We start from the raw sequence: 17,081 nt of genomic DNA on the forward strand, positions 1-17,081 counted from the left end.
TTTTAGTTTTATGAAATTTAGTAAAGGTAGTACTGTAAACAAGCTATAGATGTACCAAAATGAGTTCTCCCCACCCTTGAGTTTTTATTATATTCTGAATATCATAACAAGCATTTCAAGCTATTGAAATTTCTTTAATTGTATATTTAGGGTGGAAAGTCACCCTAAAATTATAAAGTTCATTTAATCTATGTTGTTTTTAAAGAATCATTTTATTTTTCCCTAAATAGAAGTTAAAACAATTTTTAAAAATTTTATGTTTTGAATTCTAAATTCTATCCCTCCCCAACATCCAACAAGAGATCATATGTAATCTTATTTACTTTATACATGTGCAATCATGTAAAACATTTTCATAATATTCATTTTGTACAAGAACACAAAGAAAGAAAGGAAGACAGAAAGGGAGGCAGAAAGAAAGAAAGAAAGAAGGAAGAAAAAGAGAGCAAGAAGGAAAGAGAGAAAGAAAAAAAGGAAGGAAGGAAGGAAGGAAGGAGGGAAGAAATGAGTGAAGGAAGAAAGAAAGAATGAAAGAAAAAAAATAACATGTTTCAGTTTGTATTCAGTGAGTATAAGTTCTTCCCATGGAGGCTATAATATGCTTCATCATGTGCCCTTTGGGATTGTCTTGATCATTATATTACTAAGATAGATAAGTCATTCATAATATTGCTTTTGCTGTATATATATGTGTACTCCTGGTTCTGCTCACTTCACTTTGCAACAGTTCATGTAAGTCCTTCTGGCTTTTTAATGAAATCATCCTGCTTGTCATTTCTTATAGAACAATAGTCATCACAATCATATGACACAGCTTGTTTTAGCCATTCCCCAGATGATGGACAAATTACTGTGTTTTTTTTTTTAATTTGAATAGCCTGTAAGTTATGGTATTGAACTGAAGCTCTTCCTTCCAGAGACTACATTCAGTACTGAGTTCTTTTCCATCACCATACCATTTCATTTAGTTGTTTTCACCTAGGATTTCTTTTGAGAATGTTAGAATTGGACTCATGTCTAGGTCTCTGTAACATACCATCAAGACATTGAAAATAGGACACTGACCAAAACAATTCAGAGGATTTGTAATGAAACATAAATAATCAAACAATTATCCTTCCTTCTCCAGTGAATCTCATTTCCCCAGGCATATAAACTATCCTTCAGACCAGTAGTGCTGACGTATAGGAGAGTTTTCTCTATGCCGAGCAAGACAAAATGCACTTGTTATTGGTAGAGTGGACTTCCATCTTGCCCCATCCCTCCCCCCAATACCAGGGAATGGGAAGTTCTGAGTTTACTCCTCCATATTGTAACTGTCCTTAACTCTTCTTGGTCCCTGCCTGGTTCAGTAACTCATTTCTTTAAGGAATTTGAAGAACTCCTCCACTGACCATGGCTCCTTGGCAGGGTCATATATCTTTGGAAGCTTTTAGGTAACCAGGTCCATATGAGTTTGAGTGTTTTCTCTCCATCTAACTTCCAAAGTCTTGTTCATTCTCCTCTCTCTCTCTCTCTCTCTCTCTCTCTCTCTCTCTCTCTCTCTCTCTCTCTCTCTCTCTTTCTCTGTCTGTCTCTCTCTCTCTGTCTGTCTCTCTCTCTGTCTGTCTCTCTCTTTCTCTCTCTGTCTCTCTCTGTCTCTGTCTCTGTCTCTGTCTCTCTCTCTCACACACACACACACACACACAAACACACATATATACACACATACACATTTAATGATATCCAAATTTGTTCCATGTTTTTCTAACTCCATATCTTTGCTCCCACTACCTCCAATGCCTAGAATGTCACCATTTCTACCAGGTGAAATCCTTTCCATATCTTAATCTCCAAGTCAGGCACCACAAAGTCTCCCTTATTTCCAAACTGGAAATAATCTTTCCTACTTCTGAAACTGAATGGTACCATTTTGTTATTTCTCTGGTGCATTTATAATATTCTAATTTATATTTTGTAAAACTGTACCTACAGTCTTCACAATTAGATTGTAAACTCCATGAGCATAGGAACTATATTTCTATTAACATTGGCATTATAATTTCTCAGCACTGCTGCCTAGCATACTTCTTTGTGTTTCCTTTAGAATACTAAATATTCTTTAGTATTTCAGTGATTCTGTGAAATCATTATGGGTAACTTCCCTATGAGTTCAAGAATATTCCCATTTGACTTTATTCATCCTGGGTGATTTTTGTCCATGCACTCTTGTCAATATGCTATCATAAATCTTTTGTAAATAATCTACCCAATGACCTTATTCCAGACCATTTAATATTTCATGAGGACCAGAGTAGCCCTCATGTTGCTATCTATTATCCCTTACTATATGACAAAATCTATCTACTTTTCACACTCTTCTTATTTTACATTTTCTGGATTATATCACTTACAACATTTTTTGCATATAAATAAATCTTTATCAGTAATATGCTTCAGGCTCCTTACTTCTTACCTTCAGGACTGCTTGATTTTTTTCACCAGGAAATAGTCACAGTGCTACCTTTGAGTTAAAACTATCTCAGTACCAAAATTTAATTACATAGACAGTTCTGACCCCCTCTATATTCTTGAGAGATTATGAGACTTAAATCATGCTGCTTGACTGGAAAAAGATTAGTTTGATTGGTGAGCTTTGCTTTGCCTCTTGTAAATTTCTAGTAACTTTACAGCCAATACATGTGTCTCTTGCTCTTATTTTATTTTATTTAGGTTTTTGCAAGGCAAATAGGGCTAAGTGGCTTGCCCAAGGTCATACAGCTAGGTAATTATTAAGTGTCTGAGGTCGGATTTGAACTCAGGTACTCCTGACTCCAGGGCCAGTGCTCTATCCACTGCACCACCTAGCTGCCCCTTTGCTTTTATTTTTCAGAGACCGTTATGTTCCACATAGTTCTTGGACATATAGTAACACCAGAAGAATATTAATATTAACAAGATGAGTTTTGCATCAGGAAGCATATAGGATTATTGGTAATGATGCACAATTTCTCACCTTCAACCTAGTTTAACTACATTCTTTCCTTTTAATTGTGGGTCCAACTCATTGTTTATCTGCATGTTTTCTTCTAGTTATCTGTACTAATAGATTGTGTCACTGGACTTTCATTCAATATTTTTGTCATAATCTCAGCAAAAAGGCATTTTGATCCATTCTTTTTTTCTTATGTATATTGTTACTTGAATCTCTTATGAATGTACATGAATTTCTTTGAAGAGACCTGGTGATAACCTGGGGTGTTGTGTGTGTGTGTGTGTGTGTGTGTGTGTGTGTGTGTGTGTGTATGTGAGTGTGTGTGTGCGTGCGTGTGTGTATGATATAATAGACTAAATGACATCTACAACAGAAGCTTCTAGAAGACTTCATAATCTATGGAGAATTTCTTTTCCATTTGGATTATGGCAAAATTACTTTCTTTTAAAATACTGAGCAAAACTTCCTTGTTTTATGCCTTGCTTGTCATTTTTTAATCTGTATTGTTAACATTTATTTATATTAGCATTTTAAAAAATATTTATTTTACTTTTAATGTATTAAATAAAAGAAACATTTACATAACAGTATAATAAAAAAGATAATTGCACATGAAACTGCAAATCTATTATATACAACTTGCTATTCCTTTTAAATATATAATAAAGTTATAACATATATTTCTTTTTTCCTTCTCTCCCTCCTCTTCCACCCTAGAGATGGCTACCATTGATCTACAGTATATACATATACATACACACAGACACACACACACACACATATATATATACTTTTCTTTTTCTGGAAGCAGATAGTGTCACTTGTAGTTAATTTTGATATTTATGTCATTCTTAAAACAATATTTCTGTTACTGTATACAACATTCATTTGGTACAATTCATTTTCTTCTTTATTATTTTGTGTGTCTATCCATGTTTTTCGAAAACCATTGAACTCATCATTTCTTATAGTGTTGCATCATAGCCATATATTGCATCTTGTTCAGCAACTCCCTAATTGACAGCCATATCCTCAATTTTCAGTTTTTTTGGTCACAACAGAAAGCTGCTATAAATATTTTAGAACATATAGGCTCTTTTCTTTTCCCCCTAATCATCTTTAGAAATAGACCTAGGAGTGATACTTTAATAACTCTTTGGGTATTATTGTTTTGCTTTGTATTTTTTTTTTATTTTTGTATGGCAATGGAGTTAAGTGATTTGCCCAGAGTCACACAGTTAGTAAGTATCAAGTGTCTGAGACAGGTTTTTGGTTTTTTTTTTTTTTAGGTTTTTGCAAGGCAAACGGAGTTAAGTGGCTTGCCCAAGGCCATACAGCTAGGTAATTATTAAGTGTCTGAGACAGGAGTTGAACCCAGGTACACCTGACTCCAGGGCCAGTGCTCTATCCACTACGCCACCTAGCCGCCCGCTGAGACAGGTTTGGAACTCAGGTCCTCCTCCAGGGCCAATACTCTATCTATTATGCCAGTTAGCTGCCTCTCTTTGGGCAAAATTCCAGATTACTCTCCAAAACAGGTGAATCAGTTCACAATTCCACCAACAATGAATTAAGTATCCCAGTTTTTCCACATTCCTCCAATATTTGCTTTCTTCTTCAATCATTTTAACCTAATCTGATAAATATAAAATTTTTTCAGGGTTATTTTAATTTGCATTTCTCTAATCAATAATTATTTAGGGCATTTTTTTCATATGACTCAAGATTTCTTAACTGAAAAACTACTAGTTCATATTCTTTATCAATTAGGAAAGCCTCCTATTCTTATAGATTTGACAAAGGTCTTTATATAGTTGAAATATGAGATTATTTAAGGAAGTGTCTGTAAAATCCCCCCCCCATTTTCTGCTTTTCTTCTGATCTTTTTTAGTTATACAAATATAATCAAATGTATTCATTTTATACCTCACAATGCTTTCTATCTCTTATTTATTCATGAACTGTTCACCTATCTGTAAGTCTGTCAAGTAATATGCTCCTTGTACTTCAAATTTTCTTGTTATATCTCTCTTTATAACTAAGTTTTGGATTTATTTTGATCTTATCTTGATAAATGGTATAAGATATTGGTCTGTGTCCAATTTCTGCCATATTGCTTTTCAGTTTTCTCAAGTTTTTAAGCCAAATAATGAATTCTTATCCCTAAATCTCATCTTTATACCTTTAATTTTAAATAGTCATTGAGCTAAGCTTTAGCTATAGTTTCCATCTATTAAGTGATCTTGTATAATCATAATATGTGGAGTAAGGGAATAAGTATAATACAAGTAGAAGAGCTCTGGATTTGACGTTTGTGAGCCTTGATTTACATTCTCTGTCTGCTCTTTACCACTAACTAACATGGTCTTAGCAGTTAGATCAGTAAAAAAGAGTGGTAGACATGGAGTCAGAAAGACCCAAGTTCAAATTTCGTCTCAGACACCTTGCAACTCTGGGTAAAGCATTTACCCTATATTGCCTCAGTTTCATCATCTGTAAAAATGGCACTAATAATGGCCCTTAATTTCAGGATTGATAATATTTGTAAAGTGCTTTGCAAATCTTAAAGAGTTATAGAAATGATAATTATTATTAATAAAATAGTTACTCTCTTTTTCTGGACTTTAAAAAAAATCGTTTCATTTAAGGTAATGGGATTAAGTGGCTTGCCCTAGGTCACACAGCTAGGCAATTATTAAGTGTCTAAGGCTGGGTTTGACTTCAGGTCCTCCTGACTCCAGGGCCGGTGCTCTATCCACTGCACCACCTAGCTGCCCCTTTTCTGGATCTTTAAAATGTAAAATACAGAAATTGGAATAAATCACAATAGGGATAACTCCAATTCTAAATCAGCTGGAAGAAAGTTTTTAAGAGTTTTCACAAGACCATTTAAAAAAGTACACTGAATATAAAGTGAATCAATGTTATTTTTTTCATTCTTAAAAGCGTACTCTGAGGGGCGGCTAGGTGGCACAGTGGAAGGGGCGGCTAGGTGGCGTAGTGGATAGAGCACCGGCCTTGGAGTCAGGAGTACCTGGGTTCAAATCCGGTCTCAGACACTTAATAATTACCTAGTTGTGTGGCCTTGAGCAAGCCACTTAACTCTGTTTGCCTTGCAAAAAAACCTAAACAAAAAAGCATACTCTGAAATAAGTAATAACAATATTATCATATCCATTTTTGAAATTCAGAAACTGGGGCTTAGATTATTTCTGGCATTTGCTTAAGATTCTTTTGCCCATAACTGAGGAAGCTGAGATTTGGACCCAAGGCAAAGTCTGACTCTCAAGTCCAGTGCTGTTTTCATTCTACTATATTAATAATAAAGCAAGAAAATGATAAATGCCAAATGAATGGAACAAGTAATAAATGTATATCGCGATTGGAGATGGACTGTCTTATTTTGACAAAAAGAGTGAGGCAGAGTGAAAAAAGAGAAGCAATCCATCTCAGGCTTGGCAAACAGTAGCTGCAGCTGCAAATCAAAGGATTATCTTAATGTGTGCAGAGTGTGGAAAAAGATGCCAGTCCCATATTGATCTCTTCAGCCACACCCCAGCATGGAGATAGTGATCTGCCCCAAGTCCCATCATCTGCCACTCCTGAAGGACAGTGATGGATCAGTGCTATTTGCTTTTATTTTAATGACATTTTGCTCTATGCTAATGAAATCAGTAATTAGGCAGTCACTCAGCTGCTGCTATTTTGTAATTTTGAGATAAAGAAGGAATTGGTGAGTTGGAGAGAGGAGAGAAAAGTCAGTTCCTTCAAATATCAAATGCAAAGTGTGCATCCGACACTGTAGCATGATGAGCTGTTACAGGATATGTGATCAGGGCTCAATTAAAATGTATCCAGCAAAGGCAGCCTGGAGCTTGCCAAGAAACACACCACAGAATTATGCAAGAAGTGTCCAACCTATGATTTAGAAATTCTGTGAACTCAGAAAAAAGAATGTTCATTTCAGCTGGGTTTAGATGTGAATGTTGCTGAGGGGGAAAAAATAAAACAAGTGTAAGTCAATTCTCCAGAAATGACATGTTACTCTGAACGAGCTTGTTTCTCCTCATGTCGACAGGTGCTGCTTAGAAAGTTAGAGAATTCTTGTGATTATTCAGAGACCCAATAGAGGTACTTTGTCTAGAATTTCAATTAACGTATGACTCCTAATATGCAAAGGAAAGTTATGCATTCTATAAAAAAATTATTGAGAATCTAAACTTCAGTTCGAGTCAGTAAACATTAATTAAGCATTTAATCTATATACCCAGCATAATGGGATATGTAACAGTACAGGATTATAGACATGGCCTTGAAAATGGGTTCAAGTTTGGTCACTGTCATTTGCTAATTTTGTGATGATAACCTTAGAACCTATTTCCTTTTCCCTAAAATGAAGATAATACTTGTTCTACTTGCCTATAACAATTACTATGACTAAAGAAATTATTAACTTTAAAATGTTCTATAAATATAAACCTATATGGAAATACATCTTTGCCTTAAAGAACTTTTCATCTACTGGTAAAATAAATCTCTCAAACAAAACAGTTTAACTTGAAGCTGTAAATACACAAAAACCAAATAATGATAAGACAGGGTCTACTACATAGCAATATAATAATGAGTCAATTGATAGAATGGGCAATAAATATGATGAGATCTGAGAGGAACTGGAGCAGTTAAGTAATGCTTTTGCAGGAAGTCATATTTTGAATTTAAATAGGAAGAGAAGATAAGCTTGAGAGGGTAGAAAGAGGATAGGATAGGATAGAATAGAAAAAGTTAGGATAGGCTAGGAGAGTGCCTATAGCTTCCTCCATTTTCAGGAATCCTAAAGAGAACAGATTTCAAAGACTTCAGAGAAAAACATAGGTAGGATCCTCTGGCCACAATTTCCACAAGGAAATTGGCTAAGCTCTCATGAATGAAATTCTAAAGGAAACACTTCTGATAAGAAGGGCAATAGAGGATTGTCTTTAGAAATTGATGTGGAGATGGAAGCAAGGGGCAGGGAATGAGGTTGAATACAAAAATGTGGTACAGAATAATGTTAGGACTAATGCTCAGAATGAGCTGAGGCTGGCAGGAAAATCTAAAGATAACAAAAACTTGGTTAGTTTTATTTTGTTTTTGCTCCCCTAGAGTGGGTGAAATTCTGATAATGTGAGAATATAGAAATATCCAAATTGTATTTTAATTGTTTTACTTACCAAGGAGACCCAGCTGTGACCTGGAGGAGACTGATGCAAAAAAAAAAAAGCTAATAGAGAATTGAAACACAAGGTAAGAAAGAAAATAATCACAACTACCTGACTTGGATGAACTTCATCCCAAGGTACTAAAAATCTTGGCAACTGGGATATGTTAGCTACTTTCAGTGCTTTCTAAAATCTTCTTTAGAGATGGTAGAAGTATAATTTCACATTTACAAGTCAAGGAAGTACTTATGAAAAAAAGATCTGATAATCTTAATGGAGTGTGAGCTCAATATGAACCAAAAATGATATAGCAGTCAAAAAAGTTAATATAGTCTTAGACTACATTAAGAAGTTAACATCAGGAGACTACAGTATTGAAGTATTTTACTGTAGATAAAACATTTATATTATTACATTTATTTCTATGTATATTTTCAGAAGAGCCTATTGAAAGATAGGCTACAGAATATTCAGAGGAGAGAGATAAGAATAAGTAATGATCATTCTTGAGATCATAGCATATGAGGACTGACTAAAGACACTGGTGCTGTTTAGTTTGGAAAGGAGAAAAACTATACTTGAAAGACTATCATGTGGAAGAGAAATTAGATAGTTCTAATTAAACTAGATTTGGTACCAGATATTAGAAAAATGTTTTTCCTCAATGAAGGAAAAATAATTGCATAGGTAGAGCTACCTTAGCATGATATCCAGGTTGATAGTCACATGAAGACTGGATGATCGCTTGTTGGATGTTTTTGAGGATATTCCTATGAACATACTACTTGTGCTAGATCGTCTCTGAGGATTTTTTTAACCTTGTAAGTGTTAATTCTCATCCATCCCCATCCACCATTATGTAGTACTTTACTATCTAAGACAAATTAAGAATTCTGGAGACCTCATCGGATCCAATAGGAAATCATTTTAATAATCCAACCTAACATTGCTTTTAGAAAGAGTATTAACTATGATGGTACAGAGTGAAGAGTGATATATTTCTCCCTTCCCCAAAGGAAAGATGGGGAAGATTGGTATTTGAGGGAGTGGATAAGTTGGAAATGAGTAGTGATGTCACTTCCTCCATGCTCATTCATTGAATTTATCTAAGCTAGGTCCAGGTCAGTTTTTGCTGCTCACTGCTTAGAGAAAAAGACTTAGTGACCAGTAGTTGAACACACATGATTTGAATCCCCTTTTTCATAGGCTCTATATATACTTACAAAAAAGTGTCACATATTTGGGGAGGCATTTTTTTATCAACTGTTCTTATTATAATACTTTATTTAGTAAATCCCCTTTCCTAAAAATTTCTTAAGACTGGCTAATTAAAATCATTCTCAATTGCTCATATGGAGAACACTGATAGAGACATGAACCAATGGTTCCAGGACCCTTCAGAGAGTTCAGCTAGAATAATAAGGGGGAGATGTAACCTTGGTCCATCATCTGTGACTTGACTGTAATATGTTTGTGAGTGTGTGTGGACACACACACACACACAGAGTTAATTTAGGCTGCTTCTTGTGTGCTTCATTATTGGAAAATTTTGTCCATTTTTCCTTAAATTCTTCTCTAATATATTCTTTTTTTTCCTTTTTAGAAAATCAAAAAAAAACCAACAACAAAATCAATCCCAGACCCTATTTCTGTCCTAGTTCACCTTCTCTGTTGAATGCTTAAAAATATTGTGATTCTCTTCTCTTCCCATTAGAATGTAAGCACTTCATTCTTTAACTCCTTCAGATTCTCAAAGACAAATGCCTTTCTAGGTTTCTCTTGCTTCTCTTATATTTCAAAATTTCTATTTAGCTCTGTTTTTTTTTTTCATTAAGAATACTTGAAAAATCCACTGTGGAGTTTAGCAGAATAAATCATACTTGGTTGCAAAGTCATTATCTTTTGAATGAATATATGGGTGAAAAAAAGCTTCTATTAAGCACTTATTATATGAAGAACAATGTGATAAGATTTGAGGATACAAATAGAAAAATAGGATTGTTCCAACTTTCAAAGAGTTTTTATTTTAATGATGGAAACAAATATATGGAAGGTTTTAGCTGCAAGTCAGATAGAAGTCTCATATTCTTTGATTTAGTGATAAAATGGATGCTAACTTTCTCTTTAATGTCTCTTGCTTAATGCCATGATTTAATGTCATTATTTCCAGGATTTTGGGTTTAGAATTCTGGGCCATCACCATTAGATTCTGAAAGGAGATGGTGGCCAAGATGGTGGTGGTGGTGATGGTGGTGGTAGACTTGCCTGTTACATGTTGCCTTTTGTCACCTCATGGTCTCTTGTTGGTTCAGTTTGTCTTTTGAATTTTGAATATCAAATTTCAAGTTTTTTCTTTTTTCTTTTTTACATGGTAGTTGTTGACACTTAGCAAATCTTGTGCAATCCTGACTGTAGTTCCTTGGTTCTTGAACCTCTTTTTGATTGCCTGAAGTAATTTTTATTTGACTTGGAAGTTCTGGATTTGTGTTATAATATTTCTGGGTGTTTTCAGTTTCTTTCAGAAGGTAGGCTATTAATTCTTTCTATTTTAATATAGTCTTCTGATTCTATGAGATCTGGGATTTTTTTTCTGAAATATAATATTTAGGAATTTTTCCTCTCCTCAACTTCTTTTCCACTTCAGCTGCTTTTGAAATTATATATTATATTTTAATTTTCCAATTTAAAAATTTATTCTAATTATTTTCTTTTTTTCCTCACAGTTCTTGATTTGTTTGATTCATCCTTTTTTGAAGGGAGGTCATTATGTGAGAATGAATTTCTACCTTCTATTCTGAGTTTTTAATTCTTCTTTTAATTTTTTTCTTCAACTCCCATTTCTAATTTTCTTTTGTTTTTTAGATTTTTTTCAAGGCAATGGGGTTAAGTGGCTTGCCCAAGGCCACGCAGCTAGGTAATTAAGTATCTGAGGTCAGATTTGAACCCAGGTACTCCTGACTCCAAAGCTGGTGCTCTATTCACTGCACCACCTAGCTGCCCCTCTAATTTTCTTTAAAAAAAAAAATCTCTTGCTTAATTTCTTCCAGACACTCTGGACGTTTTTGTGAATGAAAAGTATTAGGAAATACTTACTGGAAAGCACTCTGCTATACCCTGAAGAACACCCACTAGTTGGGAAAGTCAACAGACGAAAGAGCATCCAGCTTCTAGATGATTGGAAAGACCCAGAAGCCTGAAGGGTGCAGGAATCCTTAGGTAATAGTAGGTTGGATGACAGTGCCAATGGTTTGAGTAGGACACAGAAGTAGGGCCAATGATAGCACCTAGAGAATCTTAGGAGTGACAGAGCAGATGTCCTGGGTCTCATTAGAAAGAATGGGGTTGTTGACTCCCATTCCATATAAACTGAGTAAACATTCAAGAAGCTCAGATAGTTTCTGAGTAGCCAGTTCTTTGTGAGGAGATGAAGAGAAGGCAAGGAGAGAGGGGACCTTTCTCCACATTTGGCCATCCAGGATGCATTCTATTTGGCACAGGGCTATGGGAAGGAATAAGGAGAGAAAGAGGAAAAAATACCCCCCAATAACTTTCCAATCTATTTTTTTCTTTAAAGTTCTGCCAATAGTTGTGGAATTACTCTTTTTCTAGTTTTATCCCTTGGATTTTTTAAAACCCATATTATTTCTCTATTGTATTTAGTGTTTTTCAATGTTTTCTTAAATTAATCCACTTCTCTTCTTGGCTTCAGATTTTGAGCTTGGTTTCTCTCCATTGGTCCTATTCCTGCTTACAGGCTGGATCTTGCTCCTACTGCTGATTCAAAAGGGAGGGCTCAAATTAGACCCCACCACCCTCCACATTAATTTCTAAATTCTTCCTCAATCTCTTGGGGATCCATTATGATTTCTGACTTTGTCTATATTTTAACTTCTTCTCTTTGCAATATATCAAGAGTTGATTCCATTTTTTGCTATATCTCTCTGATGAGAATCAGTAGGATGCTGGAAATCCTGTTTTCATCTGTGATCTTTCTTGGGTCTTGTTCTGTTATTTGCTGAGGTTTATGTGGGAGAGACATTGTCATCTTACCTGAAAGAATCATCTTCCTCCATATTCCTAGAATCCTTCATGATATTAAAATAACTTTCAATATATCATAATTTTAACAGACTAATATTAAAAGCAGTAAAACAAGGACCATTTTCTTGGAATACATTTGGTGATAAATTTAGAGTCTCAACAGAAAATCAGTTACTTTTCAAAATATAGTAAGATTTTGAGTAAAGAGAAAAAGATAGTGACTTGTTCTTTTTTTAATTCTTCATATGAATAAGATGGGAAAATAGCATGATCTTCTCAAATATACATAACCCAACCCAAAGAAACCTTTTCTGACATTACTAAGAATGCAATTTGAGTTGTTACAGTTCAACCCTGCAGAGATGTACTATGGTGCTTTTGGTTTAAAAAAATTAATTGAAGAGGAGGAATTAATTGAAAACAAGCTTGCCATTTAAACCCAACACAGTTTCAAAGTTCAAGTTAACTGTGTTAGCAATCATAGTGCTATTGGCTTTGTATAGTACTTACAAAAGCTTATCCTGCTTCCAAAGGGTTCCCAGTCTCATCAGGGTAGGCAAATATCATTCCATCATTCTGCCATCAAATCTGATTACATGTGAGGGAGCACTTGAGAGAGGGAAAGACAGAGACAGATAGTCAAACAGACAGAGACAGATGGAGAGTGAAGATTTTAATCAATTCATGGTAGAAGGTATTTCTTTATGCCTCATTTAATAATATAAGATGTTATTTAACACCAAAAAGGTAGCGTGGTATAATGCCTGGAGACTGGCTTGCAGTTCAGGAGAGACTAGGTTCAAGTCTTTCTACTGACAAATACTGGTACTGTCACTATAGGCAAGTCATTTAATTTCTTGGTACCTCAGAAAACTCTCTAAGGTTATACAATAAATACATAGAGGTCTGCATTTCTGGATGAAGTTCCTATATCAGGAATTCTTTACACAGATAAAGATCATAAATCTGGACAAAAACAAAAACAAAAATAATATTAACATACTGGGTCTTAATTCCTTTATGTAATAGTATTGTTCTTTGTGATTTTGTATGTTTTGCTCATAGGAATTAAAAAAATAATGGTAGTAATCATATGGAACAGAAATTGACCACTGAGAATGGCCACTTATGAATATGCATATCATACTTGGACTGTTTTGCTCAAGCATGTGAACTCTGGAACATTCAGGTATACTTTATGGCAATTTCCTCTATAGTGAAGACTGGCTAATGAGAGTCTATACGCATGAAGTTTAGGCTCGCATTAAATCCTATTACACTCATTAATAAGTAGAACTAATATGTGCTTTTTTCTGGCAAAGCTTTACATATAAGTTGTCTATGAATTTTCTCTTCTGTTGAAGCTATTCACTTAGTTATATTTTGTGAGATGTCACCTGATTTTCTAAAGACACAAAAACACAATTGGATAAAATCCATTTCAGAATGCTATTGACTTGGAGAGTATATTTTGCCAAGGAATTGGATGTCAACTTCATTACTCCTTTACAGTGGAAACTGGTCCAAACATATCTAGCTTTCATCCACTTGAAAATTAAATAAGGAGCTGAGAAATTCTATACTTTTGGTTGCTTTGTTAGGAACTGACACTCTGAATGCTATCCGGAGAGAGGAGGAAGACAGGCAGCAATAAAATCAAAGTTGAATGAGTGAAGTTTTCTTCTCTGGGAGTCTACAATGTGGAATCAGTACAAGGTAAGATGACAACTGCTGAGCAAGTCTCCCATCAGAAGCTGTGCCCTTTCAATGCTTTTACAAATAACTGCATCTCCAAAGAAGCAGTCCTTGCCCAGCTGGGCAAGCAGGTGGAAAACACTGCACTAATTACAGCTCTGTCATATAATAGCAATGACACTGGGAGTGAAGTGTTCATTGGAGGACTCTTGGTTTTTCCCATCAATTGGGGAGCACAAAGATGAGATCAAATCAATCATAATCTCAGATGCCAAGATGAATGAGTGACAGTATTTAGAATTTTTCAAAGTGGTCAGAGAAGTTTAATAATGGGGAAAAAAAGACTTCTTATTACCAGAAAACTTGTAGGTTTTTCCATTTAGTTCCATTGGCTATAATTGTTGGCTTTATAAACAAAAAGGCACAGGAAAAAAGAGCATATTGGGCTGTTACATTCCTAATGAATTATCCAGGTGTAAGCAGTAGACAGACCATCATCTATTTCATGGAGTTGACTTACTGTTAAATGGCTCTGGAATGTGAGCAGAAAACTTACAGGGAACCATCCACAGCAAACCATGACATAGAAAAATGTTAGAGTTTCCAAATCAGTGTCGTTTGTGGATCCCTTTTTCAATAAGCCTAGGCAAAAGTTCATCTTCTTCTAAATCCTCCATTCCCCCCCCACACTCTGAAATTTGAATCAATATGACTAAATCCAAATAAGAAAGGAACATCACCTTTAGGTTCCCCAATCCTCCTCCTTTCTCACTATCATAACCTGAAGATAAAAAGCATATTGATTGAAGTAGACAACACAGGCCAAAATAATATAACCAATCAATTGACTGATCAATCAATCAGCAAATATTAAACACCCTCTTCATAGTCATATAGTCTGAAGCTTGCATCAGATTATAGTCACTTATTTTTAAGCAGTACATAGAAGCATTTAAAAGTTTTTAAAAAAAACTAAAGCTTGACTTCAACCTGGGATAAAAACAGAGCCATAAATATCATACACACATATATCATACAAATCACATTGGAAACTCTATATACAAACATGCATTCATGAATAATATTTTATTGGAAACTCTTTAAATGTTTGATCATTGACATTGCTTAGGAAAACGAGGCATTTGGAAATTATAATGGTATAATATTTTGTTGACTTTTTTCATTCTCATTACAATACAGTTTTAAGGTCAGATCTTAATTTTCAGTACATTCAAATCAATCTATCTTGGTGTGTTTTGACAGGACTTTACTTCATATTTAATGTAATGAGACAAAAATAACAGCTTGACCGAAACAGACTGTCCTACTAAGGAACAAACAATAATAATGGTGAGAGGGTTATTTCTTGGAAGTCAAGAAATGGTGAGTTTAATAATAATTATTAAAATTTTGAATATAAAGAAAACGTATCATTACATTATTGTAAAGCTTATCTGTGAAATAATATCTTAGATCAAATATTTTATCAGTGAAATGGAAAACATAAAGACTGAATATGAAGAAACTACAAACAAAATTATTATAGGTTATTAAATTATTCATCTCCTGATTGCTTATCTTCCTTCTTGTCCCAGTAAATGTTAATTCAACAAAATAATACTTAATTATTATTAACTTTGGAAGAAAAGAAGGAAGAAAATAAAATCTGAAATAATCAGAATTCACAAATTGAAGTCTCTACAAAGAAGGAAAAAAGGTTGGGGGGTTGTATAAAATACTTGAACCTCTTTCTTTTTTGGGTTGGTCAAAAGAGAGAAGACTTTACATAAAAAGTTGGGTAAAAAGGTACATTTAACTCAAAAAGGCTATAAGAGAAAGGAGGAAAAAAAAGAAGATAGAATCAAAGAGAATTATATCAAGGAAGGGATCAGTCTTAAGCATAACAAGCTATGAATTACATATAAAATGTTTATTGTACTTCTGTTTTTAGTAGAAAATAATTGGAAACTGAGGGGTGCCCATCAATTAGGTTATGGCTAAAAAGTTTATGGTACATGAATGTGATAGAATAGAATTATGTTTTAAAGTTATTGGTGTGTGTGTATGTGTGTGTGTGTGTGTGTGTGTGTGTATTTATGTATTCAAGTTGGTAGAATAAAGGCAAGGACTAGATTGAGTTCTCCCAAATTCTCCTTCAAACAATGTTAGAACAATGGCTCAAAATTACTTCAAAAGTGACAGAATTAGCAAAAGGATGAAGTGAAACAATTTTCCAGTACTATTCAATTTAAAACATTGTCAAGAAAGATCTGTCTCATTGAAAACGGAGTACAAATGCACAAGGTCATGCCCTGGTAAGCCAACAGCAGGCCTTAGGGACTACTGAATTAATGATGGAAAGATCATTTAAAATTTATTGGATTACTCGAAAGCTATGATTAAAAAATAATCTATTTCAAGAAACTATCCAGGAAAAAAAACTTTGATATCCTACAAACAGAGAATAAAACAGAAATTATAAGAATCCATTGATCACCTACTGATGGTCAGCTCCTGAAAGAGATACTAAATGAAAACTGCAGAGTTTTTTTTAGATAAACTACAGAGTTTTCAGTCAAGGTGAAAATACTGCAAGCATCCAGAAAGAAACAATTATAATCATGAAGTAACAATCAGCATAACATAGATTTAACAGATCCTACATGAAATAATCTGGGTACTTGGAAAATGATGATTGTAAAGGCAAAGAAGCTGGGGTTACAACCAAGAATCACTTACACAGAAAAACTGAGTATAATTGTTTAGGGAGAAAATGGGTATTTTTCAAGCATTCCTAATGAAAAGATCAGAGCTGAATAGAAAATTTGACTTTCAAATACAGGACTCAAAAAAGCATAATGATAAATAGGAAAAAAAATCACAGGGGACTCTAGAAGGTTAATTGTATGCTCCTACATGTGAAGATGATACTCCTATGAACTTTATCCCTATCTTAGAGAATTTACATATATAGACTGAGAATATAGGTGTGAACTGGCTTTGATGGGATGGTATAAATAATAAAATCAAGGGGTGAGAAAGATCAAGGGGAGAGGAAAGACAAAATGGAGTAAATTATCTCACATAAAAGAGGTACAAAGGAGCTTTTTTACAGTGGAGTGAAAGATTAGGGGATGGTAAACAATGCTTGAACATTACTCCCATTAGAA

At 34.3% G+C, this 17,081-nt stretch overlaps 1 long non-coding RNA gene across 1 annotated transcript in view; it reads right to left on the reverse strand.

Moving 5' to 3' along the window:
• Positions 1–17,081, reverse strand: part of LOC141491822 (uncharacterized) — a 130,355-nt gene that overhangs the window by 13,316 nt on the left and 99,958 nt on the right. The window contains exon 2 of the long non-coding RNA XR_012469781.1: positions 12,727–12,825. This is a non-coding gene — a long non-coding RNA (uncharacterized LOC141491822). The remainder of the gene's footprint in view (positions 1–12,726; positions 12,826–17,081) is intronic.

Source organism: Macrotis lagotis, chromosome 6 (assembly GCF_037893015.1).
Source record: "Macrotis lagotis isolate mMagLag1 chromosome 6, bilby.v1.9.chrom.fasta, whole genome shotgun sequence".
Lineage (NCBI taxonomy): Eukaryota > Metazoa > Chordata > Mammalia > Peramelemorphia > Peramelidae > Macrotis > Macrotis lagotis.